Genomic DNA, 17,777 nt, shown 5'->3' on the forward strand with positions numbered 1-17,777 from the left:
GTACCGTAATTGTACACAGAACCTTTTCAACTCACATTCAGGATTGCAAGTGTTTGTTAAATGCAATCTAAATTACTGTGTTAAAGACAGAACAGCTGACCTAGAATTCCAGGTAGTAGATAAAAATATACTGCTCTAAGGGTCAAATTTGATACAAAGAATTAATTTTAAGAAAGAGACCCCGAAAGTCTCCTTGCAGATGATAGAGCTGTTCTACAAGGCTTAGGTTGCTTCCCAGAGAACAAGCATAAATCTGCAAGTCTCACTCACCTATAATGTATGTACCTCTGGTGAGTATAGGAACACTAGGAGATAGGCTTCAAAAGGAACCAAAGTGCATAGAAAAAGAGTGTTTTTCTCCTGTGGACATGTGTGGACAAGGACACATAGTAATGGTAGTTGTAGTCTGTGATATCAGTAGCAGATATTGGCAGATTCAGGTGGATGACAAGCATTCCAAGCTCTGTACACTCAAATTGTATAAGATTACCATTTAGTACCTCCTTGGCTCTGGAGGTGTACCAAAGGGAGATCCAAAGGACATTTCAACATATGGTGTCACATGCTAGATGGGTATCCTAGTGTGGGGGAAGACCAAGAAGGAACATAAGACGCTGAAGCTACTTGAGGGATATTTGAGAGAATGCTGCAAGGTTAACCAACATGGTATTGCTGTACTCCAGCTCCTATCCTCCCTGACCATTGGCTGTACTGGCTGAGGCTAATGGGATTTGTAGTCCCGGATATGTGGAAGAAGTCTTGTTGGCCGTAATCTAAAGGAGAAGGAAAAATCTGATCCTAAACCTCCACTGCCTTGCTGGATATTTTTGAGAGAAGAAAAGACAAAGGAGCAAACCATACACAGATCCAGTGTGGAGTCCCTAAGACAGTTGGATGGCGCCTCGTATAACTCCTTCCAGCAACTCCTGCAGCCAAGCTGGTGCCAAACATGTTTCTCTGCTTTCCTTTGGACCATATCAGCGAGGCCGAGAGGGGAGTCTTTTCATGTGAAAAGCCCAGGACCTCCATACACACTGCCCAGCCTTGTGCCTGGGGGAGGTTGCTTTGGTGATGCTAATGCAATGGTTTGACTTCACCCCCCAGAGGTGCACTCCATTGTCTCTTGAGACAGATGGGTGCCAACTATTTTCTGTTTTGTTGTATTTCTGTTTTGTTAATTAATTTTTATAATGAAATGTTTTTAGAATGTTGGATTATTTGATTGTTTGATTATTTGATTGTTGTTAGCCGCCCTGAGCCCGGCTTTGGCTGGGGAGGGCGGGATATAAATAAAATTTATTATTATTTATTATTATTATTATTGTTCTCTTCATTTGTCAAAAACTTTCATAATTCTGGGACCGTCCCTGGAAAATCAGGACACTTGGTGGGTACGATGTATTCATGGAGACCATAAGAAAGTAGAGGGTGTGGTGAGCCAGAATCGTCTAGGGCAGGAGTGGGGAACATTTGAGGCTCTTGAAGTTGCTGAGCTACAACTCCCATCATACTTGGCAATTGGCCATTCTTGCTGGGAAAACAAACTCCATCACCTCATACAGGTGTATGATAGGCTGTTGTTCTGAACCCTGATGGAAGCTGTAATCCAAATCATCTGGAGGGCACCAGGTTGGGGAAGCCTAATGGACATCATTTAAGAGTAAACAGCCTAGTGGAAATTTTCAGGCAGATTTTTAATGTATTTGGTAAAGTTTGCTTGCATTTGACAACAGGAAACCATATCCCAAGAAGCTATGTTTTCCCAAAGTCCAATTGGAAAAATCATGTTGGCAGGTACAAGGTGCTGAATTTCTTTTTAAATGCACACACAAAACCCCCAAAACCCACAGCTGTAGAAATGTCTCAAAGTAACAAGTGACTTCCCTCCAGGCAAGAATCAACAAAATTTCTCATTTTCATGCAAGTGATCCATAAAATGACAATATTAGCATGATGAAATATTTGCTTAAACGTATGGAAACAGTCTGTGTATCCGCTGAAGGGTAAGCATGTCAAAACAGGGTGCTGCACACAGTTTAACAAGTAACAGGCTTTCAAAAGACAGAAGCATGAATGCTTTTAAAATGTGCAGAGGCTTTTTCTAAACGCAGCACATGCTATCCTAACCGACCTTAGGGTCACTAGTGGATTTCAATTAGAAGTGAGATATTATAAACAAAAGCAAGATAGCTCCAGATTCTGCTAGATTTGCCCCCTTTTGTTTTGCAGAATTCCGATACTTTGAATTAAGTGCCTCTGACCATGTGCAACATTCTTTCTACCCTAGGGGTGTATTTTCCCCTTCCATTTTATTTTATTTTTAAAGTAGAAGACCAAAGTTCCTTGATCGTGTAAGTCTCTTGTGTGGGAATTATTTGCTAGAAGATCAATTCATTATCCTCAGCAAACCAGTGGCCCTGGCCTAAAACAACTATGCATAAACTCTATGAAATAGCTTTTATCATGGGAACAGCACAATCGAAAACCACCATTACAGCAACAGAAAAAATAAAACTATTGAAGACATCAGTAACGGAAGTGAAACCTTCCTGATAACAATTCTTCCTATAGCCATAGAGGTTTTTTGTGTTGTTGTTTTTTTGGATTTGATATCCCGCTTTATCACTACCCTAAGAAGTCTCAAAGCGACTAACAATCTCCTTTCCCTTCCTCCCCCACAACAAGCACTCTGTGAAGTGAGTGAGTGAAGCTGAGAGACTTCAGAGAAGTGTGACTAGCCCAGGGTCACCCAGCAGCTGCATGTGGAGGAGTGGGGAATCGAACCCGGTTCACCAGATTACGAGCCTACCGCTCTTAACCACTACACCACACTGGCTCTCTAGAGCACATGCTTCTTACCACTGGTAGGTCTTACAGCGCCTGAAAGCCAGAGAAGATGTGGTCCAGCAAACCTCCTCTGGAAGCACCTCCCTACGGTGCCACCTCCGGTAAGCTCCTGCTGAGCATAACCTTTAATTTACACAGTTATGTCCCTTCCATAATATTTTGCTATGTTCTAGAATAAACTTCAGCTAGAAAATCACATGGTGCATCACCAATGGCACAGGGGCTGAGCCACACCATTTCTCATCTCTTTGCAATGCGACACAAACTACTTCATTTTGAAGGCAGCTTGCTTCATAGGGGAAGATGCTGAATGTGTACCACTTTCTCTCATTCACACACACACCCTTTGCACTGGAAAAAATATAATATACACATATCTCCTTACCTATATAATATTTGTAAAACAATATACCCAGTTTATTCCTAATCCTGGCAAATGCTGACATTCAGACTGGATATTTAGAATGAGATCACGCATTTAAAAAAACAGCAGCAAGAAAATAAAAGAGAAATGACTGTTCTTTAGAGTGAGGTTTCTTTTATTACGATTTCTTTCCACTTTAATTGAATGAAAGAGAGAGAAGAAAAATTAAAGACCACCAGCCATGACCAAAAAAGAAAGCGAACGCTTCTCAGACTTTGTAACTCTGCTCCCTCTGTGTTCTGGAGCCCAGATGTGGAAAGCCCATTAGATCAGGATACAGTGACAGGGAGGGACGAGAAAGTCTGCTTGCTACTGACCCATCTATACTTCATTGTAACCATACCAGCAACTGCCCATGCAATAGGACCATCCCAAGGCTTGTAAGAAAGGGAAAATGTTTTATTATGTAAAGTTTGACCCAATGCAAGGTTCTGTTAGATAGTCAGGCCCAACGATACAAACAGCAGGCAGGAAGAGGACAATGCAAAGAGAGAACTCAGAGGCTTCTTTCCATCAAGCAAGTTGCCCAGACAGACAGAGCTCAGCAAATGTGAGGATATTTTTCACATGGTGGCCTGGGATTGGCCATCTGGCATCATGTAATTACCTGGACATGGAAGATTCTGGGCCTCTATGCGTCCCCACAATTCCATCTTCTGCCTGGTGGCTCATGAAGCGGAAGACCAGTGCTTCCACTGGCTTGAGCCTCACAATGGCTAATAAGGTGGAGGCAAAGCTGGAGGAAGATTCAGCTCATCTGAAACACCTGTTGGAATTTTGAGAAGGCTAAGCTGAGCTGAACATTTTCACCTGAGAACCCTGGGCTTGAAATTAGAAAGGAGAGGAGAGAATGGGGCAAAAAGATTAGAGGGGTTCATGGGCAGTTAGTCAGCTGCCATTCATTTTGATAGTGGCACTTTTTTCTTTCTTAACTTTTTTTTCACTGACCCCACCAGAGTTGCAGGTGGTGGGGCTTCTGTGGGTCATTGATAGACAGGCTCCATTACACACACACACACACACACACACACACACACACACCGGATTCCCTAAACATAGCATCATTTCAAGGCAATTTTTTTTTGGAGGGGGGAAATGAGAGCTGCCAGTTTCCAACTTTTTAGGTGCTGGGAACCTGCCTCCCTGTGATTCTGTAATTCTCTTGCTTTTCAACCCCTCAATATTTTTTGGAAGTCATCTGTTCTGCCCTCCACAGCAAAATTCACTGAAAACAAAATTGATTCCATCCTGGACTGCTTCATCCATTCTTCTTGCCACCACCAGCTTCTTAATAAGGTATCACAGAATCAATTGATTCACTGCCCACCCAAATGTTCATTTTATCAAAATTAATAACAGAAGCAATTTACATCCCCTACCAAAGCTAAAAAATCAGTGACATGCTTCCCATGCCCACCCCCTTACGTTCTCCCACTTTCCCCTCCACCAAAGGCTCAGAGAGGCATATGGTGATTGGCTCAAATTGCTGTTCTAAGCTGCTCTCCTGGCAAAGTGAAGAGAAACAGTGGGAAGGCCAGCTTTGTTTTGCATATGGAAAGTATGTTGCTAGAGTGGCAGAGAGTGCAACCACACACACACACACACACACACACACACACACAGCATGTAGGAAGAGAACAAGTTTTCCAGATCCAAAAGCTATAGTATGGTGGAAGAGGTGCAGGCTGAGAATTTGGGGCTTGGGCTTTGGAGCTGCAAGCTGAAGAATGGAGCAGCCCAAAGCAAACACTATGATTCTATGATTCTATGAAAGTAAAAATTCACCAACCTGATGCCCTCCTGGAGTTTGCTATTTAATGTGGAACTACTGAATTTCTCCCATTCCTACATGTAAGTTGTCGTAACATGAAGTAGTATCAGAATCCTAGTCTTCAGTCTCTGCAATAAACAACCAACCAACCAAACAAAAACATAACGTTGAGTTTGTAGTGTCATTTTACATAATCTTAAAACATTAATGGTCAATGTAGGCTCTCAACATATATGTTTGCGAAATTGGTGGGAGAGATTTGCTATTAAATTTTAAATAGCAAACTTTATTTAATCTTTTTTTTTTAAGAATCCCAGTCTTCTAGGAAAAAGCAACAGCAGCCTTTCCTCCCAAATGCCTAAAAACCACCAATGTGCATGTGTGAATGCATTATATTTATTGATTTGAAATGTATCCCACCTTTTGATCCTAGTCTTCAGAGTGACTTCACAATGACAAATACGTTATATAACAAATCCTTTACTTAAAAAATTAAAACCATGGCGGAAATGGATCCACGTGGAAAGATTGTTAGGCGGGTGGGGTAGAGAGTGAAAGAGAAGAGGGGACCACACATGGGAAAACCGTGAACATGAGGAAGGGAAGCAACAAAATGGCCGACCAAGAAGTGTTCCATGAGTTGGAAGCAGATGGCTGCCTTTGTTTGTCTCCTGCTTCTCTTACACAGGCTGGCCAGTCTTGCATGGCTTCTGCAGATGACCCCCCGGGATCTTCACTTGCTTTCCTCCATCCCATCCTCCTTCTCCTGGTACTCCTGCTGAAGGCACAGAAATGTGGAATGCCATTATTCAGCCCTGTTGCTGGAAGACTAAAATAGCCAAAGGAAATAAGTCCCGCAATAAATGCTGCCGTTGTGTCCGAGCTGGTGATACCTGCCCAATGTTACTTTATCCAGGACATAACACCTACCATGGTGTCACACACGGACTAGCAATATTACTGTTAATCAATCAGAAATCACATTATACATCTACTGTTAATAAAGGCATACTTCCAGCTAAGTCCTCGAGACAAGCAGGCATTCTGAGAGAGGAAATGGATGAAAAGTTTGCTATGAATTCAGCAGTCATTAATCTGGCTTCCCCTTTATTGCCCCTCGAATTCATCAGTCGTGTAGCTTTCATTCAGAAATGGGCCTGTAGGAGGAGGATTTTTATGTTTGCTACCTTCTCTTTAAAAATTATATTTGTTGAGGTTGATTAAAGAAACTGGACAAGAAGTACAGGATTAAGGGGTTATAAGGAGTGAGAACTGGGTAGTACCAGGTTGACAGTTTTTAATGTTTTCTTTACATATTTTGAATAAGAACATAACTTCTCCATGTAAAGCAATAAAGAATATACCGGTGTGTGTGTGTGTGTGTGTGTGTGTGTATATATATATATATATATATATATATATATCTCAGACCAACTATCCATGCAAAGGCATAGTGAACTAAGCAATTAGCTGCAGAGGCATTAGGTCACAAGCTAAGAACATAAAAGCTCTGCAACGTGCCTCTTGTGCAATTATACCTGGAAAACTATGCCCAGCTGAAGTGATGACAAGAGCACAGAGGATAAAGTCTATAAATACTTTCAGAGGTAAACATCAAGGAGGGAGGGAAACTGTCAAAACCAGTACAATCAGTCTTAGCAAGTCATGATAGGGAGGATTTTTCTTTTCTTTTTAAGAGCATGTTTTAAGCGAATATCACTAAAAAAAGTCACAAGCACGGTTCATATATGCCTGAGGCAGTGAGTGGCTATTGGAAAACCTTACCTCCATGGGCTGGTCCCATATCAACCTTGACAACATGAAAATCCCTGCCTCACAAATAACCCTGATCACATCGTTACATTTCATGCCACCATTGCCTTGGGTCACTGGTAATGAATGTTAATATGGGATTGGTGGAATCTATTATTATTATTATTATACCAACCTTTATCAGAAGATCCCATTTAAAACACATTACAGAACATCAATGATAAAAACATAATAAAAAGCATAATAAAAAGTATACTGGCAGACAGCCTAATAATAAAACAGTCATCATAATAACAATCTTCTCCCTGACACTTTCACAGGTCATAAATTATTTAATAGCCATAGACCTGGGTAAAGAGGAATGTTTTTGCCTGGTGCCTAAACACATGTAATGACGGTGCCAGGCAAGCCCCTCTGGGGAGAGCATTCTACAATTGGGGAGCCACCACAGAAAAGGCCCATCTAATCTCTTTGGGATGGGGGACATCAAGAAGGTCCTCAGATGACAAGTGCAGAGTTCGGGTCAGTTTGTATGGGGAGAGGCGATCCTTAACGTGTTGAGGTTTTATAGGTCAACACCAGCACTTTGAATCCATTTTCACCAGAGTGGTGGTGGACTTCAGGTCCAAGGACCAAATTTACACCCACCCACCCTCCACCTCTCTATCTGACTGTCAGAACTCTCCCTGGGCAATATCCCTCACTGGCTTGCTCCACACCTTCCTTGAGGTTTTTTACTCAGCTGGAATGTTTCCTAGAATTCTGATGACTCCTTTTGCTTGTCTAGGAGGAGCATAGAGACAGAAGGTGTGTGTGTATGTGTAAAAACTAGCCTCCAATAATATAGTCTACTGCATTGTACAGAACCACATAGTCACTTCCTATTGTTTACAACTGGAACTTTCGAGCGAATAATAATAACAATAAAAATAAATTTTATTTATATCCTGCCCTCCCCAGCTGAAGCCGGGCTCAGAGCGGCTAACAAAAGTAAAATGACAAAACATTATAAAATCATTTCATTTTAAAATTAATTCCAATCAACTTCCAATATTCAAGTTTGCTATTTATCAGTAGTCTACAGAGTTTCAAATGTAAAACAACAACACATGTTTTATTCCATACAATGAATGGAAAAGAAACTGAAAACTGCAAGAAAACCCATTAACTGTACATTTTTCAAGGTTAAGAATGTAAAGATCAGAACAAAATTCAAACAACCAGTACCCTTTAAGATGTCAATAAGTACTAAGAAAAATATATCGGGTCTGATGGCACAAGATTACGCCTTGACGAGCATGTCCTCTCCGATCAGCTGATTGTATAAATAAACCATTCACTTTTTTGCATGCCTTATTTTGCTTTTCTGTGTTGCTATTTTTTAAAAATATTATTATTATGGCTAGGAGTCTCAAAAGCTAAAAGTGACCTATACCTCTAAGGGCATCTGGGAGGCCCCAAATACACAATGTAAGCACATATAATGTTTCTAGCTGCTCATGTGCAGGTGGTATAGTATCTGCACATTGGACAACAACACACATTTCTGAGGAATTTTATCATTCTATGGTTCTTAATAATAATATAAATAATATATAGTGATTCAGAGTGTTTAGATTGCTTCAGTACATTATCCCAGTAAACCTTCCAGCAACCTTGTAAAGTAGGTCAGAGTTATTAACCCCATGCTGCAGATGTGTGTATTTGTGTGCAAGGGAAACCACAGCCTAAGGCCACCTAATGCATGTTACTGGTTGGGTTTTTATTTATTATTGCAAAATTATTAAAGGGAAAAGGGGGGAACCCAAAAGTATGGAAAACAAACACACAACAACAACAGAACAAAACAAAACAAAACAAAGCCACCAGTTCACAGTCACAATACAAGAAACGTCCTTCTTAATTTAGAGATACAGATATGCCTTCCAAAAGTCCACGTAGCTATCCAAATGAAGTTGATGCTTATAGAAATTATGCTCAGATGTGGCAAGGGCAATGATGCCTTCAGACCATTGCATAATAGATGGTGAGAATTTATCCTCCCAGGCTTCAAGTATAAGTTTCTAATAAAAATCCATTTTTGTTGCCCTGTCCCCATACTACAGGTGTGCCATTTAAAAGTACGCGACTGTCCATGAATATAGGAATTTGCCAAGACAAGATTAATACAGACAACAACTTCAGACCAAAGAGCAGATTATCATAAGGACAAGTGTCAAGGAGGCATTTCACCTCCAGCATATATCTGAGTTAAACAACACCTTATTGTAGAGAATCATGGAATAGGCTTGGAAGGGACCCCAAGAGTCATCTAGTTCAACCCCCGGCAATGCAGGAATCTTTTGCCCAATGTGGGGCTCAAACCCATGATCTTGAAATCAAGTGTCTCATGTTCTACCAACTGAGCTGTCTCAGCTGTCACCTCCACAGAAGACATTGTTGAGTCCAACATACCCAAAATATCATATATCTTTTTTTGCTGAATCAATCTCAGATTTAAATCTAAATGAATATCATGTGTGGATCCTAAAGCATTTCTCCATGGTTTAAGTTACTTAGCTTGTACATTCTAACTCCCAATTTCAGCTGTTGGCGAGAGATAAACCAAGGACTTCCCTGCTGTCCAGTTACTGCGCTTACAGAATACTAGCTCTCCGCCTGGGTCTGGCTTAAATTCAGGACATTTCCCTTTCCCTGAGGAAATCAGTCTACTGACTGTATTGGGGGCATTAAGTGGGTGCTTTGGCAGATGGAGAAGGACAGCTGCTCAGTGCTAGAGCCCTTGCTTTGCATGTAGAAGGTTCCAGATTCAACCCCCAGGTAGGACTGGGAGAGTTGCCTGTCAGTGTAGACAATACTGAGTTGGATGAACTAATGGCCTGACTTGGTGTAAGACAGATTTTTGTGGCCGTCCTATTCTGCTTTCCCAGCCCCCACAGCTGTTCCTTTTACACTTGCTAGTCTTTCCACCCCAACCTCTCACCTCATAAACAAAGTGCCTCACTTTAGAGACACCTCCAGCAGCAGATACCTTCCCTCTCTCTCTCTCTCTTCAATGCTTCCAGTTATTGGCATTTATGGCGAGAGTTAATCTGAGGCGGCCACACTTGACTATGTGCTATTTCAAGTTACGGTCAATGCCAGCATAAGAAATTGAGACAGGCAGATTTTGAACTGGAGCTGAATACCATTTGCAGCCCCAATTAGCATCTTAATAAATGCTTCGTTATTGCAATCATGCCGTTATTATGTTTTACAAACCTCTTGCGGATTGAATTTGTGTTTGTCCAACCATGAGACTTTTGTGCTACACAGAATAATGGTGAGGTTGAATTTTACATAGGTAGTCAGATGACACATACTCTTTCGTCTGTGACCCAGTAAAAGGGGCTAATGTTTTTAGCCAGTAGCTAATACAAAATCATAATTAATGTGATGGATTTATGTCTCCTGGATGTCACGTTAATGTAAAACCAAGGCTGTTTCTCTGACATAATGAAAACTCAATGATAAAGGGAGCCCCAGAAATGAATCCCTTTTGAGTTCTGCGAACACCTTTGAAAAGAATGTGTGTAAATATGAGAGAAAACAGTTTCAAATGAATGACAAAATTAATCAGTGCTACCTTTTGGTGTATTGAAAAATGTGAAGCACATGTCAAAACCAGTATCAATTCGTGGTTAATTATCCAAGTGTAAAGGAATATTGGAAAAAAATATTTCATGGTTGATAAATACATAGGCAGTTCAAGGAGCCTCTTCTTGTTTCTTGTCAGCCAATACAAAACGTATAAGGAATTCTTTCAGGGTAAGGAAATAATAGTTTCTATGATTGCAGTGGCCAGAAACGGATGTGCTACAAAGAGACAGGCGACAAAGTGAAATTCCAGGCAGATATGGGCGAAAATGTGGAAGATAACAGGTCATGTGTGAGGAAAGAGGGAAGACAAAAGACTGAGTTGGTTAAAAAGGTCGAGACCACGTTTGTCAGATTTCCTAAAAGAAAGTGGAGCCCCAAGTTGGACGTACTTTCCATTCATTTGGGGGGGGGGGGGGGGTTGAGAGATTCGTAGTTGCACTACGATACGGTTTTTTTTTTTTGTTTTTTTTTTTAAGGGAGTGAGAAAATATGAACAGTGCGGAAGCGCATTCCTTTTGTTCAACAGGCTATGAAACGCGCAGACGCTCTTCTGAGGGAGAAATTCCTCAGCGTGAAGCGAAGCCCTTGTTCATGGTGTGTCGACCAAAACCTCCAAATCCTTAAGTGAACCCTGAACGGAAGCTTCTTTCTTTCTTTCTTTCTTTCTTTCTTTCTTTCTTTCTTTCTTTCTTCCCACCCTCTTTCTTTCTTCTTCAAACACTTCCCTCAGACCCCAAACGAAGCCCCGTGTGGAAAGCGCGCGCTACGGACGCGCCTCGACGGGGCTCGCTTTCCTCACCACACAATATACACACACGCGCGGTGTATGTGTGTGTGTGTGTCCGCGTGTGCGTGTAGGGGCGGTGGCCTGCCGCCTCCCAATTCCCACCCACCCTCCCGCCTCAGCCGGAGAATGACTTCACGCTCGCCGCCTCGCGCCTCTACTAATCCCGTCCCTTTCGGAAACCCTACAGTCATTCTTCCACACGGACTGTGGCGGCGGCGGCGGCGGCGAGGAGGAGGAGGACCCAGACAGACAAGACAGACGAGCTCTCCCTCGGCGCGCGCACTCCCAACTCTCGCCGAGCGACGCGTCGGAGAAAGGCGAAGGGGTGCCCAAGTTATGCTTTCGCCGCCAATGGGGGAGCGCGTCGCGCCTCACGTGACGATGCTTAGACCCCCCTCCCCTCCCCACCCCACCCCGCCTGCCCGCCCGCCCACCTCCAACAATCACCATCACCCTGTCTCTTCACACGGGCGCTATTTAGTTCTTCAATTCAGGTCGGCCAGCTCGCGCCGGCGGTGGGATGTCTCTGCGCGCGCCAAAGGGGAGCGCCCCGTTCGAGGCGGCGGCGGCAGCGGCAGCTGCTGGACAAGGGAGACTTTCCCACCACCGCCCTCCTTTCCGTTTCTTCTTCTTCTTCTTCTTCTTCTTCTTCTTCTTCGGCCCGGCCCGACACAGCCCCTGCCCCGGCCCCCCACGCATCCAACCCCTGGGAATTCTGCATCTTTGGTATGCTTCTCACGCCGCGTCCAGCTCGCCGACGACGCCGGAGGGACTTCGCCTCAGCGGGAAACGGTGAGTCCCGTCCCTCGTCGCCCCCCCGCCCATCCCCTTCTTTCTTCTCTGAGCGGCGGGTTCGGTCCCGGGCATGTGTCAAAAAACGCTTCCCCTCACTCGGCGGACCCGCCGTTGGCGCGCAGGTGGGGGCATTCCTGAGGAGAAGACTTTGCGGGGGTGGGGGGAAGAGAGGGTCGCCTGCCGATATTCCGAGAAGCCCTCAACTTCTTTTGATATATATATAAAATGTGCAGAGTTATTCCCTCAGGGCAAAAGTCTGCGAAGCCACGCCGCTGCTTATCACAGACAGTGTCCTGCTTTGTTCGTGAGGGAAAACGAGGAGGGGGAAGGTGGGGTGGCTGGCTGGCTGCGGGGGGGGGGGGACGGCGGCGACGAGGAAAGAGGGTCTGAGGGGGGGGGGACGGACGACGAGGACGCTCGGCTCCTTATTGATTTTCCGCGTCTTCCTTTCTCGGGGGGTCTTGAGTGAGGTGCGGCGCTCCGGGTGGGGCGTCGGGGAAGCGAGGGACAAACTTTGCCAAGTCAGCTGGCGAGGGGAGGACGCGCCACACTTTGCAGGCATCTGACAGTTATGATAATGAGGCCGCCCGGAGACACTTCGGGGACGAAACGCCTCGCAGGTTCTTCTGGACAAGGTTCTGTGGGGCAAGAGACCCCCCCACTCCACTCTCACCCCCCCTCTTTCGAGTAGGATGTCTGTCTGTCTCTGTCTGTCGGTCTGTCTTTCTTTCTTTCTTTCCTGACATATAAATAAATAAATCTCTTTCCAGCGATTTATTTATTTCTTTGCCTGCCTAGGATAATTTAATTGCACCTAGGGCAGAGAGGTTGCTTCCCCCCACCCCCCCAAAAGAAACCCCAACACACATAGACACGCATTGGAATTCTCTCGCCTTTGATTTTGAATTTGCTTGAATTCCCAATGGGCTTGGGAGAAGAAGAAGGAAGAAGAAGAAGAAGAGAAGAAAAAGGAAAGCGGTATGGGACTCTCTTCATAGCACAAGATCAGAGGGAAGAGAAGACAAGGCGATCAGAAGACATTCATAATAAGGAGGCTTTCCCTGGTGCTTTTTACACACACACACACACACACACACCATGAGAGATTCAAGTTGCTTTTGCTGCGTGAGATTTACAAGTTCTCAAGCAGGAGCAACAGACAAAGCACAAGGGGGGGTAGTTCCTACTCCTTCTTCTTCTTCTTCTCCTTCTTTGCCCCCCTTTTCTCCCCTCCTCCCGAGAAGGGGGAAAAATGAATTCAAGAGTCTCGGAGTATAGCAAGGCACTTTGATTTACAGCTTATGCTCGCATAAAGAATTCTCACCAGGCACTAAAGAGTAGAAAAATGCGACCCTTTATGAGAAAGTTGCATTCTGAAACTAGCTTCACAGGGGAGCGGTTTGGGACGGAGGGGAGGGGAGGAGGGGAGGGCGAACAGGACAATAGAAATCTGATTCAGACCCAGCTAAGCAGGGTCTGTAAGAAAGTGCTGAGCAAAACCTAACACAGAGAGAGACATGCAAACTGTTTCTTGGTTCACCCACAGCGAAACAAAACAACGCCCCTTGAAATATGAATTTCAATTAAAATGAGAAAATGGTTTAGTGAGACTCCAGACGTTCCTAATTACATCTGGAAATAAATATTCGCGGGCAGAGCCTACGCTTGCTGTGGTTTGTTGGGAAAGGAACCCAAGGAATGCGTTTTCTAAAAGGAGGACTCGGCGTGAAAATATCTCATAACCTTTTTTAAACACACACACAAAGCAACACTCTTTATTTTTTCCTCTTCTTTGTCTGCCGTACTGTTATCTACACCTCCCCCAACCACCGCCCACTGTGAGCTGAGACACCTGAAGGCCAGACATAATGATCAACAGAGCGCTTTACTCCAGCCTGTCTGGATTCCAGCCAGGTCCCCCCCCTTTCCCCATTCTCCAATCAAGGAGCCTGCACGCAATGCACGCCAGGCTTATTCTTCAACTGCATGCAGAAGAAGGGTGGGAGTCTTGCTCCTCACACCGTGGCAAGACCCAAGCAAACAATATCCCCTTTCTCTAGCCAGGCGAGGACCCGTTTTGACACGTATTTTCTCTCTGTCCCTCGCAATGCATTTGCAAGCACCACTATCTGCTCCTCATTGCAGTTTTGTCAAGCTCAGAGTTTACTTTAGCGTTCATGTGCTGTGCATTTCATATACTATGACAGTTATGTGACAGTTCCCACAGGCATTATTTTTAGAAAGTGTGGAGTGTATAGAAAGACATTGCACACATGTGTCTTGCATGGTGCTTCTCCTCCCCCCCTTAAAAAAAAAGATTACTGTGTTTAGACGAACATACATAAACATGCCAAGGTAATTCAATAACCCATTTGTAAGAAGCATCAAGTCATTTACTTTGCTGTTATCCCCCTTGTTAGGCAGCTATTGCATTGTTTTGAGAAACAACACTTTCATAAAGTTGGACTTCGGGGTGAAACACTGAGGTGCTTATATCTTCAGAGCTGCACTTAAAATTTCGATGTGGCCTGTGAATTACTTAAAAGGAGATGAGTAACTGTGCAATTCTACATTTGTTTACTTGGAAGTAAGTCTGATGATGTGCAGTTCAATGGCTTACTCCCAGGTAAGTATGTACAGGACTGTAGCCTTAAAGACAAGAAATATTTAGAGTCGAGTCACTAGGAAATTTTGCCTGAAACCAAATTCAGAGCTGTTTTGGATGATCCTTAACAGGTGATGCATAGGTATGAGTTTTGCAGGAAGTTAACAAAATGTTGATAAAGATTAGGAAAATATTTCCTGTGGGTTTTGCACGGTAAATACATTATAATGTGTGGGTTGATTCTTTTATGGCACAGCTTAGCACAGAGTACTGGTTGGTGTAGAACTGCTTTTGCCAGCCTAAAATGTGCCAGGTTATGGAAACCTGGTGGAAAAGCAATGAAAGTGGCTTTGAATAGGGAAGTGTTGTGACCTTGTTGCCTCTTCACCTGATAAATTTCACTAATGATGTTTGAAACTTTTGCCTGAAATTTGGCCAGTTAAAGAGAACGTTGACGTCGTTTTAAAATAATATTAGTGAAATCTCTTAGGTGAAAGGGTGGGAAGGTCACACATCTCTCATTCACATCTCTCATTTCACATACCAACCAGTATTCTGTGCCCAGCCATGCAATATGGATTTGGCCATTATAATACATTTATAGCAAACAATGTTATTGAGAGTGAAACCTATGCAGTGAGGGAGGAATGCAAATAAAGTGTTGTTGTTGATTTTTTAAAAAAAAGATACATCTGTAATTTTGTGAAGTGCTTTAGCTTTACTCTTTCAGGTTTACTCCAATGAGTAAATTGATTTTCTATTCATTTGTTTTTGTTTTCAGTGGTGCATTCAACTAGTAACTTTCTTTCTAAAAGTTCCCCTGACCCACTGAAGGCATTTTTATGCAAGAAAGTATGTGTGTTGGGCAGGGGGCGGGAGTAATGGCATTCTCTAAATAATTTCAATGGAAACATTGTCTGCACACATATGGCAAAGTAACTTGAGTAACATGTTAACTGATATAGTGTAACAAAACATTTCCTTAAAATTTCTATTTAAAGAGGAGACCTATAATGTTGTCCATCTGCATTGTAATGCAGACTATTGCATGTGTATGAAAATACCATCCATACGACAAAACGACATTTAAAACTCCTTACTTAGTTCTGATAGGGTAGTGGAATTCCAGCAGTCTAAGTTCTCAGTATGTAACAGCACTATACTATAAATGTATACCTAGAGTTCAAATGGACTTACTTCCTTGTAAGTGTGTATTGAAGTACTTAAAATTAAGTCCCATTAAGCCCAATAGGGTTTTTTCCAGTGTGAGTGGGTAAGGAATTGAAAGGTTGTTCATGAAAACACATTCATTCTAGCGTTCTTAATGTGCTCTATTTTCATTATCACTGTCATTTATTCAGTTTACTTACCTCTTAAAGCAGTTTTTTTTAATTACTTCAAATAACTAGAGAGGTTACAGCATCTCCAAAAATGCATTTATCCCTGATTTCTACCTATTTAATGCACCAACAGATGTTAATATACATCTTATATTCAATACTTACTTAAAAAGATTTCATAATCCTAGTGTGTTACTTCACATCTTACCTGTAAATGACCAGAACTTCACCACAGTGGGCAATAACAGCCTTCAATGGCGGTAAGTGATCTTGTGATTTATTAAAAAAAATGTACAGTACTGGTCTCCTTCAAAGTGTGAAGAGAAAGGTTGAAAACTGACTGTTCGCTGTTTTGAAATCCTCAATGGAAATTATATGGGCACCCATACAGTTTCTTCATTGGGGTGAAAACAGCTGGATTTCAGTTGATTTCAGTGGAGTAATGGTGAAAAGGGAGAGGGCTCAAAAATCCACTTGTGTTTCAAATCACAGCCTTTGTGGCTTTGTAAAACAAAATAAATATGTAAAAAGGGAAGAAAAAAGAAGAATCACAGTCAGAAACATACACAATGTGCAGCTTCATCTCCACTTCTGAGTCAATATACATTCATTAGTACAAAAAGTTTTAAACTTAAACCTTTTAGTTACAGGACTGCTGTTCTTGCCTTTGTAAATGGGAACCTGCAACTGAATTAAGTTTATCCAGGATCAAAAACCGTTGCTGTACAGTTCGCCCACTTTTAAGTGGGATTTATTACAATACTGATACTTTCCTTGGTATAATCTTCTGAACGGTAGCTACATCTAATAAATAGTTTGTTGCACAGTTGTGTAAGTTCATTCTGAAGGAGTATCAAAAATCAAGATATTCTCTCTTACTATTATTCATTTTGTGTTTGTGTGTGGCAGTCATCATTCTCCACACACACACACACACACACACACACACATCATGCCCTGGAATGGCGCTTGGTCTAGGGCATTGTGGAGGATGCAAAAATGGTGGCCGGGTTGCCTACACAGTTTCTGTACCTGTGTTGCAACAAGATGGCAGCAGCAACAACAAAAAGAACCTTAGGGAGAAAAGAAGGAAGCTGTGCTATCGTCAGTGCAAATGGTCTCCCCAAGAAAGGGGAAGAGCTGTAACTCAGTGGTGGAGCGTATGATTTGCATGTAGAAAATCCCAGCTTCAATCTTCGGCAGGTCCTGATAAGGTTGGGAATTCCCCCATCTGAAACCCTCGCAAGTTGTTGCCAGTCAGACAATAAGGAACTCGATGGACCAATGGTCTGATTTGGTAGAAAGCACCTTCCTATATTCCTATGTGTTAACTGTTGAATAGTTTTTCCTCTCCCATAAGCAATTTGGTGAAAACACCCACCCACCACCAATTTCTCTGTTTACAGACAGAGTGGATAATTTTGAGAGTTCGTTTGTTATTACTACTAGCCCAGAATGGTTCTTTAAATTTATGTGTGACATTGTGGCGCCCGATTCAGAAATCTGGTTCTTCTGTATTTCCAGAATAACTGTGAAAATGTATATTCACAGTCTGCTGAAGAATCCAGTGTTGTACACTTGTGCCCTTTCTATCTAGGTGCACACACATGTTCACACACTTACACATACATACCTGTAGTTGAGTTTCCCTCTGCTGATCAGCCTCTCCTATTCCTTGGCTGGAAGAACCCATTCAGACATTATGCAGCAAGCTCGTTTCTTCTATGGACGAAACCAGTGTTCATAGAAACAGGACCACAAACTCTAAGATTTGCCTTTGCACAGGAACACGCAGT

The 17,777-nt window shown here is 42.8% G+C and overlaps 1 long non-coding RNA gene across 1 annotated transcript in view; it reads left to right on the forward strand.

The window, feature by feature from the left end:
* The first annotated feature begins 11,741 nt into the window (after nucleotides 1-11,741).
* Nucleotides 11,742-17,777, forward strand: part of LOC308479836 — a 99,432-nt gene continuing 93,396 nt past the window's right edge. The window contains exon 1 of the long non-coding RNA XR_013987840.1: nucleotides 11,742-12,033. This is a non-coding gene — a long non-coding RNA (uncharacterized lncRNA). The remainder of the gene's footprint in view (nucleotides 12,034-17,777) is intronic.

This window comes from Podarcis pityusensis (genome assembly GCF_964106645.2).
Source record: "Podarcis pityusensis genome assembly, chromosome: 6".
NCBI classification, from domain to species: domain Eukaryota; kingdom Metazoa; phylum Chordata; class Lepidosauria; order Squamata; family Lacertidae; genus Podarcis; species Podarcis pityusensis.